Source organism: Rutidosis leptorrhynchoides, chromosome 3, assembly GCF_046630445.1.
Source record: "Rutidosis leptorrhynchoides isolate AG116_Rl617_1_P2 chromosome 3, CSIRO_AGI_Rlap_v1, whole genome shotgun sequence".
NCBI lineage: Eukaryota > Viridiplantae > Streptophyta > Magnoliopsida > Asterales > Asteraceae > Rutidosis > Rutidosis leptorrhynchoides.
In genome coordinates, this window is record NC_092335.1 from 550,111,972 (window position 1) to 550,120,433 (window position 8,462).

Here is an 8,462-nt window from a genome sequence, read left to right on the forward strand (position 1 = left end):
TGGTGTTTCCGCCAAGGAAGCAAAATATTGGGAGGATTACCAATTCTCAGATGAATCGGATTCCGACGAGAATTCCGATGATGTTATAGAAATTACCCCAACTGAATTTAAAAAGGAAAAAGAAAATAATAAGGGAAAGGCCATAAAAATAGAGAAATCTAATTCCAACCCCGATGAACTTTATATGTATCGTCAACCCCCGAAGTCCTTAAGTTGTAAAAATGACCCGGGAACCTCTAAACCACCAGGTTTTTCTAAACCGTTGTGGAAAACGACAGTTAGTATTAGGGGAACATCATATATCCCTAGAAACTTGGCAAAACGAACCAAAACCGAAGAAGAAGAAACGAGCGAGTCGGAATAAGATATTTGTATTCGTGTGGTGTAATATATGTAATATAGTGTTCTTATGCTTTATGATATATGTAAAAATTGCTTGTATTAATAAGTATTTTTTTATGAATCTAACTCTTGTCTATTTTACAGTTTAAAAATACAAAATGGATAGACAACCCAATATTTTAAGAGACCTACCCGGAGACATGATTGATGAAATCTTGTCTAGAGTCGGCCAGAATTCCTCGGCACAACTATTTAAGGCGAGATCAGTTTGTAAGACATTCGAAGAACGTTCCAAGAATGTCTTGGTTTATAAGAGACTTTCGTTTGAAAGATGGGGGATATCACATTGGGAAACCCATAAGTTACGATGTGTTTACTTTGACGCATATATTGCAGGGAACCCAAATGCTATTTTACGCAACGGGTTAAGAAATTATTTTGACTCAATATATCCGAATATTGGACTTCGTGATTTAGAAAAAGCGGCTAGCATGCAACATAAAGAAGCATGTTATGCTTACGGATTAGTAATGTTCGCTTCTCACCAAAGTGAGAACAAGAACATCCGGCTACAGCTATTAAACAAAACGTTTCCACAAGTGACGGAGTCGGTAATTGGGGTAAGAAATGAGGTTTTTAGATTATTACGGGACTGTTGGACATTACGTAACCCTCGTCCCTTTGACGACATTACAACACGCTGTCTTATCAACAGCCATAACGGTTATGTTCCACAAGACCAAGGATGGGAAGTAGTCCTAGTAAAACCAGAATGCATGACTTGTTTCTGGACGTATGAATTACGTGTCTTTATTGCCTTTGCTGAATGACTTGTGTACTAGCTAGAATTATCTTCACAACTATCTTGTATCAAAGTTATTGTGTGCTATATTTCATGCTTTATGTAAAATAAGCGGTATTGTAAGTTTGTAAAATATTGTATAAAAGTTTGAACGCGAAATATTATTATAATCAGTTTTTCATATAGAATTGTAGTAGTTGAATTGTATATTAGCTACTAAGTATGAACTTAACGGGTAGGTACTACCCGAATTTAAACTTATAAAACGCTAATATGAAGAAAAAGCTTTTATAAATGAGTTCATATTATGCTACGAAATACTATTAACTACTCTTAATATTCTGTATGATTAACTTGTTCCATTTGACTATTTTGAAGGAAATGGCACCGACTACTCGACACACCGTGAATATGAATGAAGAGGAATTCCGTACTTTTCTAGCTTCAAACATAGCCGCAGTACAGGCTGCGCTACATACCAACAATAACCTTGGATCTAGCAGTACAGGAAATCGTGTAGGATGCACCTACAAAGAATTCACTGCCTGCAAACCTTTGGAATTTGATGGAACCGAAGGACCGATCGGATTGAAACGGTGGACCGAGAAGGTTGAATCGGTGTTTGCCATAAGTAAGTGTACTGAAGAGGACAAAGTGAAGTACGCTACGCATACCTTCACAGGTTCTGCTTTAACATGGTGGAATACCTATCTAGAGCAAGTGGGACAAGACGATGCGTACGCACTACCGTGGTCAGCATTCAAGCACTTGATGAACGAGAAGTACCGTCCCAGAACCGAGGTCAATAAGCTCAAGACAGAACTTAGAGGGTTACGAACCCAAGGATTTGATATTACCACGTACGAAAGACGATTCACAGAATTGTGCCTATTGTGTCCGGGAGCATTCGAAGATGAGGAAGAGAAGATCGACGCGTTTGTGAAAGGATTACCGGAAAGAATCCAAGAAGATATAAGTTCACACGAGCCCGCCTCCATACAACAGGCATGTAGAATGGCTCACAAACTAGTGAACCAGATTGAAGAAAGAATTAAAGAACAGACTGCTGAAGAGGCCAATGTGAAGCAAGTCAAAAGAAAGTGGGAGGAAAACGGTGATAAGAATCATCAATACAACAACAACAGCAATTACAACAATAATCGCAACAATTATCCCAACAATCGCAACATCAATCGCAACTACAACAAACGGCCCAACAACAACAACAACAACAACAGCAACTACAACAATCATCCCAACAACAATAATAACCGCAACAACAACAACAACAATCAGAAGCAGCTATGCCAAAGGTGTAAAAAGTATCACTCGGGGTTCTGCACCAAATTTTGCAACAAGTGTAAAAGAAATGGTCATAGCGCGGCGAAGTGTGAGGTCTACGGACCAGGGGTTAATAGAACGAAAGGAACAAATGGTGTCGGAACGAGTAATGGCGGAGCAAGTAGTGTCGGAGCAAGTTATGCCAATGTAGTTTGTTATAAATGTGGAAAACCGGGCCACATTATTAGAAATTGCCCGAACCAGGAGAACACGAATGGACAAGGCCGCGGAAGAGTTTTCAATATTAATGCGGCAGAGGCACAGGAAGACCCGGAGCTTGTTACGGGTACGTTTCTTATTGATAATAAATCTGCTTACGTTTTATTTGATTCGGGTGCGGATAGAAGCTATATGAGTAGAGATTTTTGTGCTAAATTAAGTTGTCCATTGACGCCTTTGGATAGTAAATTTTTACTCGAATTAGCAAATGGTAAATTAATTTCAGCAGATAATATATGTCGGAATCGAGAAATTAAACTGGTTAGCGAAACATTTAAGATTGACTTGATACCAGTAGAGTTAGGGAGTTTTGATGTGATAATCGGTATGGATTGGTTGAAAGAAGTGAAAGCAGAGATCGTTTGTTACAAAAATGCAATTCGCATTATACGAGAAAAAGGAAAACCCTTAATGGTGTACGGAGAAAAGGGCAACACGAAGCTACATCTTATTAGTAATTTGAAGGCACAAAAACTAATAAGAAAAGGTTGCTATGCTGTTCTAGCACACGTCGAGAAAGTACAAACTGAAGAAAAGAGCATCAATGATGTTCCCATTGCAAAAGAATTTCCCGATGTATTTCCGAAAGAATTACCGGGATTACCCCCACATCTATCCGTTGAATTTCAAATAGATCTTGTACCAGGAGCTGCACCAATAGCTCGTGCTCCTTACAGACTCGCACCCAGCGAGATGAAAGAACTGCAAAGCCAATTACAAGAACTTTTAGAGCGTGGTTTCATTCGACCAAGCACATCACCGTGGGGAGCTCCTGTTTTGTTTGTTAAGAAGAAAGATGGTACATTCAGGTTGTGTATCGACTACCGAGAGTTGAACAAACTTACCATCAAGAACCGCTACCCACTACCGAGAATCGACGACTTATTTGATCAACTACAAGGCTCGTCTGTTTATTCAAAGATTGACTTACGTTCCGGGTATCATCAAATGCGGGTGAAAGAAGATGATATTCCAAAGACTGCTTTCAGAACACGTTACGGTCATTATGAGTTTATGGTCATGCCATTTGGTTTAACTAATGCACCAGCTGTGTTCATGGACCTTATAAACCGAGTGTGTGGACCATACCTTGACAAGTTTGTCATTATTTTCATTGATGACATACTTATTTACTCAAAGAATGACCAAGAACACGGTGAACATTTGAGAAAGGTGTTAGAAGTATTGAGGAAGGAAGAATTGTACGCTAAGTTTTCAAAGTGTGCATTTTGGTTGGAAGAAGTTCAATTCCTCGGTCACATAGTGAACAAAGAAGGTATTAAGGTGGATCCGGCAAAGATAGAAACTGTTGAAAAGTGGGAAACCCCGAAAACTCCGAAACACATACGCCAGTTTTTAGGACTAGCTAGTTACTACAGAAGGTTCATCCAAGACTTTTCCAGAATAGCAAAACCCTTGACTGCATTAACGCATAAAGGGAAGAAATTTGAATGGAATGATGAACAAGAGAAAGCGTTTCAGTTATTGAAGAAAAAGCTAACTACGGCACCTATATTGTCATTGCCTGAAGGGAATGATGATTTTGTGATTTATTGTGACGCATCAAAGCAAGGTCTCGGTTGTGTATTAATGCAACGAACGAAGGTGATTGCTTATGCGTCTAGACAATTGAAGATTCACGAACAAAATTATACGACGCATGATTTGGAATTAGGCGCGGTTGTTTTTGCATTAAAGACTTGGAGGCACTACTTATATGGGGTCAAAAGTATTATATATACCGACCACAAAAGTCTTCAACACATATTTAATCAGAAACAACTGAATATGAGGCAGCGTAGGTGGATTGAATTGTTGAATGATTACGACTTTGAGATTCGTTACCACCCGGGAAAGGCAAATGTGGTAGCCGATGCCTTGAGCAGGAAGGACAGAGAACCCATTCGAGTAAAATCTATGAATATAATGATTCATAATAACCTTACTACTCAAATAAAGGAGGCGCAACAAGGAGTTTTAAAAGAGGGAAATTTAAAGTATGAAATACCCAAAGGATCGGAGAAGCATCTTAATATTCGGGAAGACGGAACCCGGTATAGGGCTGAAAGGATTTGGGTACTAAAATTTGGAGATATGAGAGAAATGGTACTTAGAGAAGCTCATAAAACCAGATACTCAATAAATCCTGGAACGGGGAAGATGTACAAGGATCTCAAGAAACATTTTTGGTGGCCGGGTATGAAAGCCGATGTTGCTAAATACGTAGGAGAATGTTTGACATGTTCTAAGGTCAAAGCTGAGCATCAGAAACCATCAGGTCTACTTCAACAACCCGAAATCCCAGAATGGAAATGGGAAAACATTACCATGGATTTCATCACTAAATTGCCAAGGACTGCAAGTGGTTTTAATACTATTTGGGTAATAGTTGATCGTCTCACCAAATCAGCACACTTCCTGCCAATAAGAGAAGATGACAAGATGGAGAAGTTAGCACGACTGTATTTGAAGGAAGTCGTCTCCAGACATGGAATACCAATCTCTATTATCTCTGATAGGGATGGCAGATTTATTTCAAGATTCTGGCAGACATTACAGCAAGCATTAGGAACTCGTCTAGACATGAGTACTGCCTATCATCCACAAACTGATGGGCAGAGCGAAAGGACGATACAAACGCTTGAAGACATGCTACGAGCATGTGTTATTGATTTCGGAAACAGTTGGGATCGACATCTACCGTTAGCAGAATTTTCCTACAACAACAGCTACCATTCAAGCATTGAGATGGTGCCGTTTGAAGCACTTTATGGTAGAAAGTGCAGGTCTCCGATTTGTTGGAGTGAAGTGGGGGATAGACAGATTACGGGTCCGGAGATTATACAAGAAACTACCGAGAAGATCATCCAAATTCAACAACGGTTGAAAACCGCCCAAAGTCGACAAAAGAGCTACGCTGACATTAAAAGAAAAGATATAGAATTTGAAATTGGAGAGATGGTCATGCTTAAAGTTGCACCTTGGAAAGGCGTTGTTCGATTTGGTAAACGAGGGAAATTAAATCCAAGGTATATTGGACCATTCAAGATTATTGATCGTGTCGGACCAGTAGCTTACCGACTTGAGTTACCTCAACAACTCGCGGCTGTACATAACACTTTCCACGTCTCGAATTTGAAGAAATGTTTTGCTAAAGAAGATCTCACTATTCCGTTAGATGAAATCCAAATCAACGAAAAACTTCAATTCATAGAAGAACCCGTCGAAATAATGGATCGTGAGGTTAAAAGACTTAAGCAAAACAAGATACCAATTGTTAAGGTTCGATGGAATGCTCGTAGAGGACCCGAGTTCACCTGGGAGCGTGAAGATCAGATGAAGAAGAAATACCCGCATCTATTTCCAGAAGATTCGTCAACACCTTCAACAGCTTAAAATTTTGGGACGAAATTTATTTAACGGGTAGGTACTGTAGTGACCCGAACTTTTCCATGTTTATATATATTAATTGAGATTGATATTTACATGATTAAATGTTTCCAACATGTTAAGCAATAAAACTTATTAAGACTTGATTAATTGAAATATGTTTCATATAGACAATTGACCACCCAAGTTGACCGGTGATTCACGAACGTTAAAACTTGTAAAAACTATATGATGACATATATATGGATATATATATAGTTAACATGATACTATGATAAGTAAACATATCATTAAGTATATTAACAATGAAATACATATGTAAAAACAAGACTACTAACTTAATGATTTTTAAACGAGACATATATGTAACGATTATCGTTGTAAAGACATTTAATGTATATATATCATATTAAGAGATATTCATACATGATAATATCATGATAATATAATAATTTAAAATTTCATTTGATATTATAAACATTGGGTTAACAACATTTAACAAGATCGTTAACCTAAAAGTTTCAAAACAACACTTACATGTAACGACTAACGATGACTTAACGACTCAGTTAAAATGTATATACATGTAGTGTTTTAATATGTATTTATACACTTTTGAAAGACTTCAATACACTTATCAAAATACTTCTACTTAACAAAAATGCTTACAATTACATCCTCGTTCAGTTTCATCAACAATTCTACTCGTATGCACCCGTATTCGTACTCGTACAATACACAGCTTTTAGATGTATGTACTATTGGTATATACACTCCAATGATCCGCTCTTAGCAGCCCATGTGAGTCACCTAACACATGTGGGAACCATCATTTGGCAACTAGCATGAAATATCTCATAAAATTACAAAAATATGAGTAATCATTCATGACTTATTTACATGAAAACAAAATTACATATCCTTTATATCTAATCCATACACCAACGACCAAAAACACCTAAAAATACTTTAATTCTTCAATTTTCTTCATCTAATTGATCTCTCTCAAGTTCTATCTTCAAGTTCTAAGTGTTCTTCATATATTCTACAAGTTCTAGTTACATAAAATCAAGAATACTTTCAAGTTTGCTAGCTCACTTCCAATCTTGTAAAGTGATCATCCAACCTCAAGAAATCTTTGTTTATTACAGTAGGTTATCATTCTAATACAAGGTAATAATCATATTCAAACTTTGGTTCAATTTCTATAACTATAACAATCTTATTTCAAGTGATGATCTTACTTGAACTTGTTTTCGTGTCATGATTCTGCTTCAAGAACTTCGAGCCATCCAAGGATCCGTTGAAGCTAGATCCATTTTTCTCTTTTCCAGTAGGTTTATCCAAGGAACTTAAGGTAGTAATGATGTTCATAACATCATTCAATTCATACATATAAAGCTATCTTATTCGAAGGTTTAAACTTGTAATCACTAGAACATAGTTTAGTTAATTCTAAACTTGTTCGCAAACAAAAGTTAATCCTTCTAACTTGAATTTTAAAATCAACTAAACACATGTTCTATATCTATATGATATGCTAACTTAATGATTTAAAACCTGGAAACACGAAAAACACCGTAAAACCGGATTTACGCCGTCGTAGTAACACCGCGGGCTGTTTTGGGTTAGTTAATTAAAAACTATGATAAACTTTGATTTAAAAGTTGTTATTCTGAGAAAATGATTTTCTTTATGAACATGAAACTATATCCAAAAATTATGGTTAAACTCAAAGTGGAAGTATGTTTTCTAAAATGGTCATCTAGACGTCGTTCTTTCGACTGAAATGACTACCTTTACAAAAACGACTTGTAACTTATTTTTCTGACTATAAACCTATACTTTTTCTGTTTAGATTCATAAAATAGAGTTCAATATGAAACCATAGCAATTTGATTCACTCAAAACGGATTTAAAATGAAGAAGTTATGGGTAAAACAAGATTGGATAATTTTTCTCATTTTAGCTACGTGAAAATTGGTAACAAATATATTCCAACCATAACTTAATCAACTTGTATTGTATATTATGTAATCTTGAGATACCATAGACACGTATACAATGTTTCGACCTATCATGTCGACACATCTATATATATTTCGGAACAACCATAGACACTCTATATGTGAATGTTGGAGTTAGCTATACAGGGTTGAGGTTGATTCCAAAATATGTATAGTTTAAGTTGTGATCAATACTGAGATACGTATACACTGGGTCGTGGATTGATTCAAGATAATATTTATCGATTTAATTCTGTATATCTAACTGTGGACAACTAGTTGTAGGTTACTAACGAGGACAGCTGACTTAATAAACTTAAAACATCAAAATATATTAAAAGTGTTGTAAATATATTTTGAAC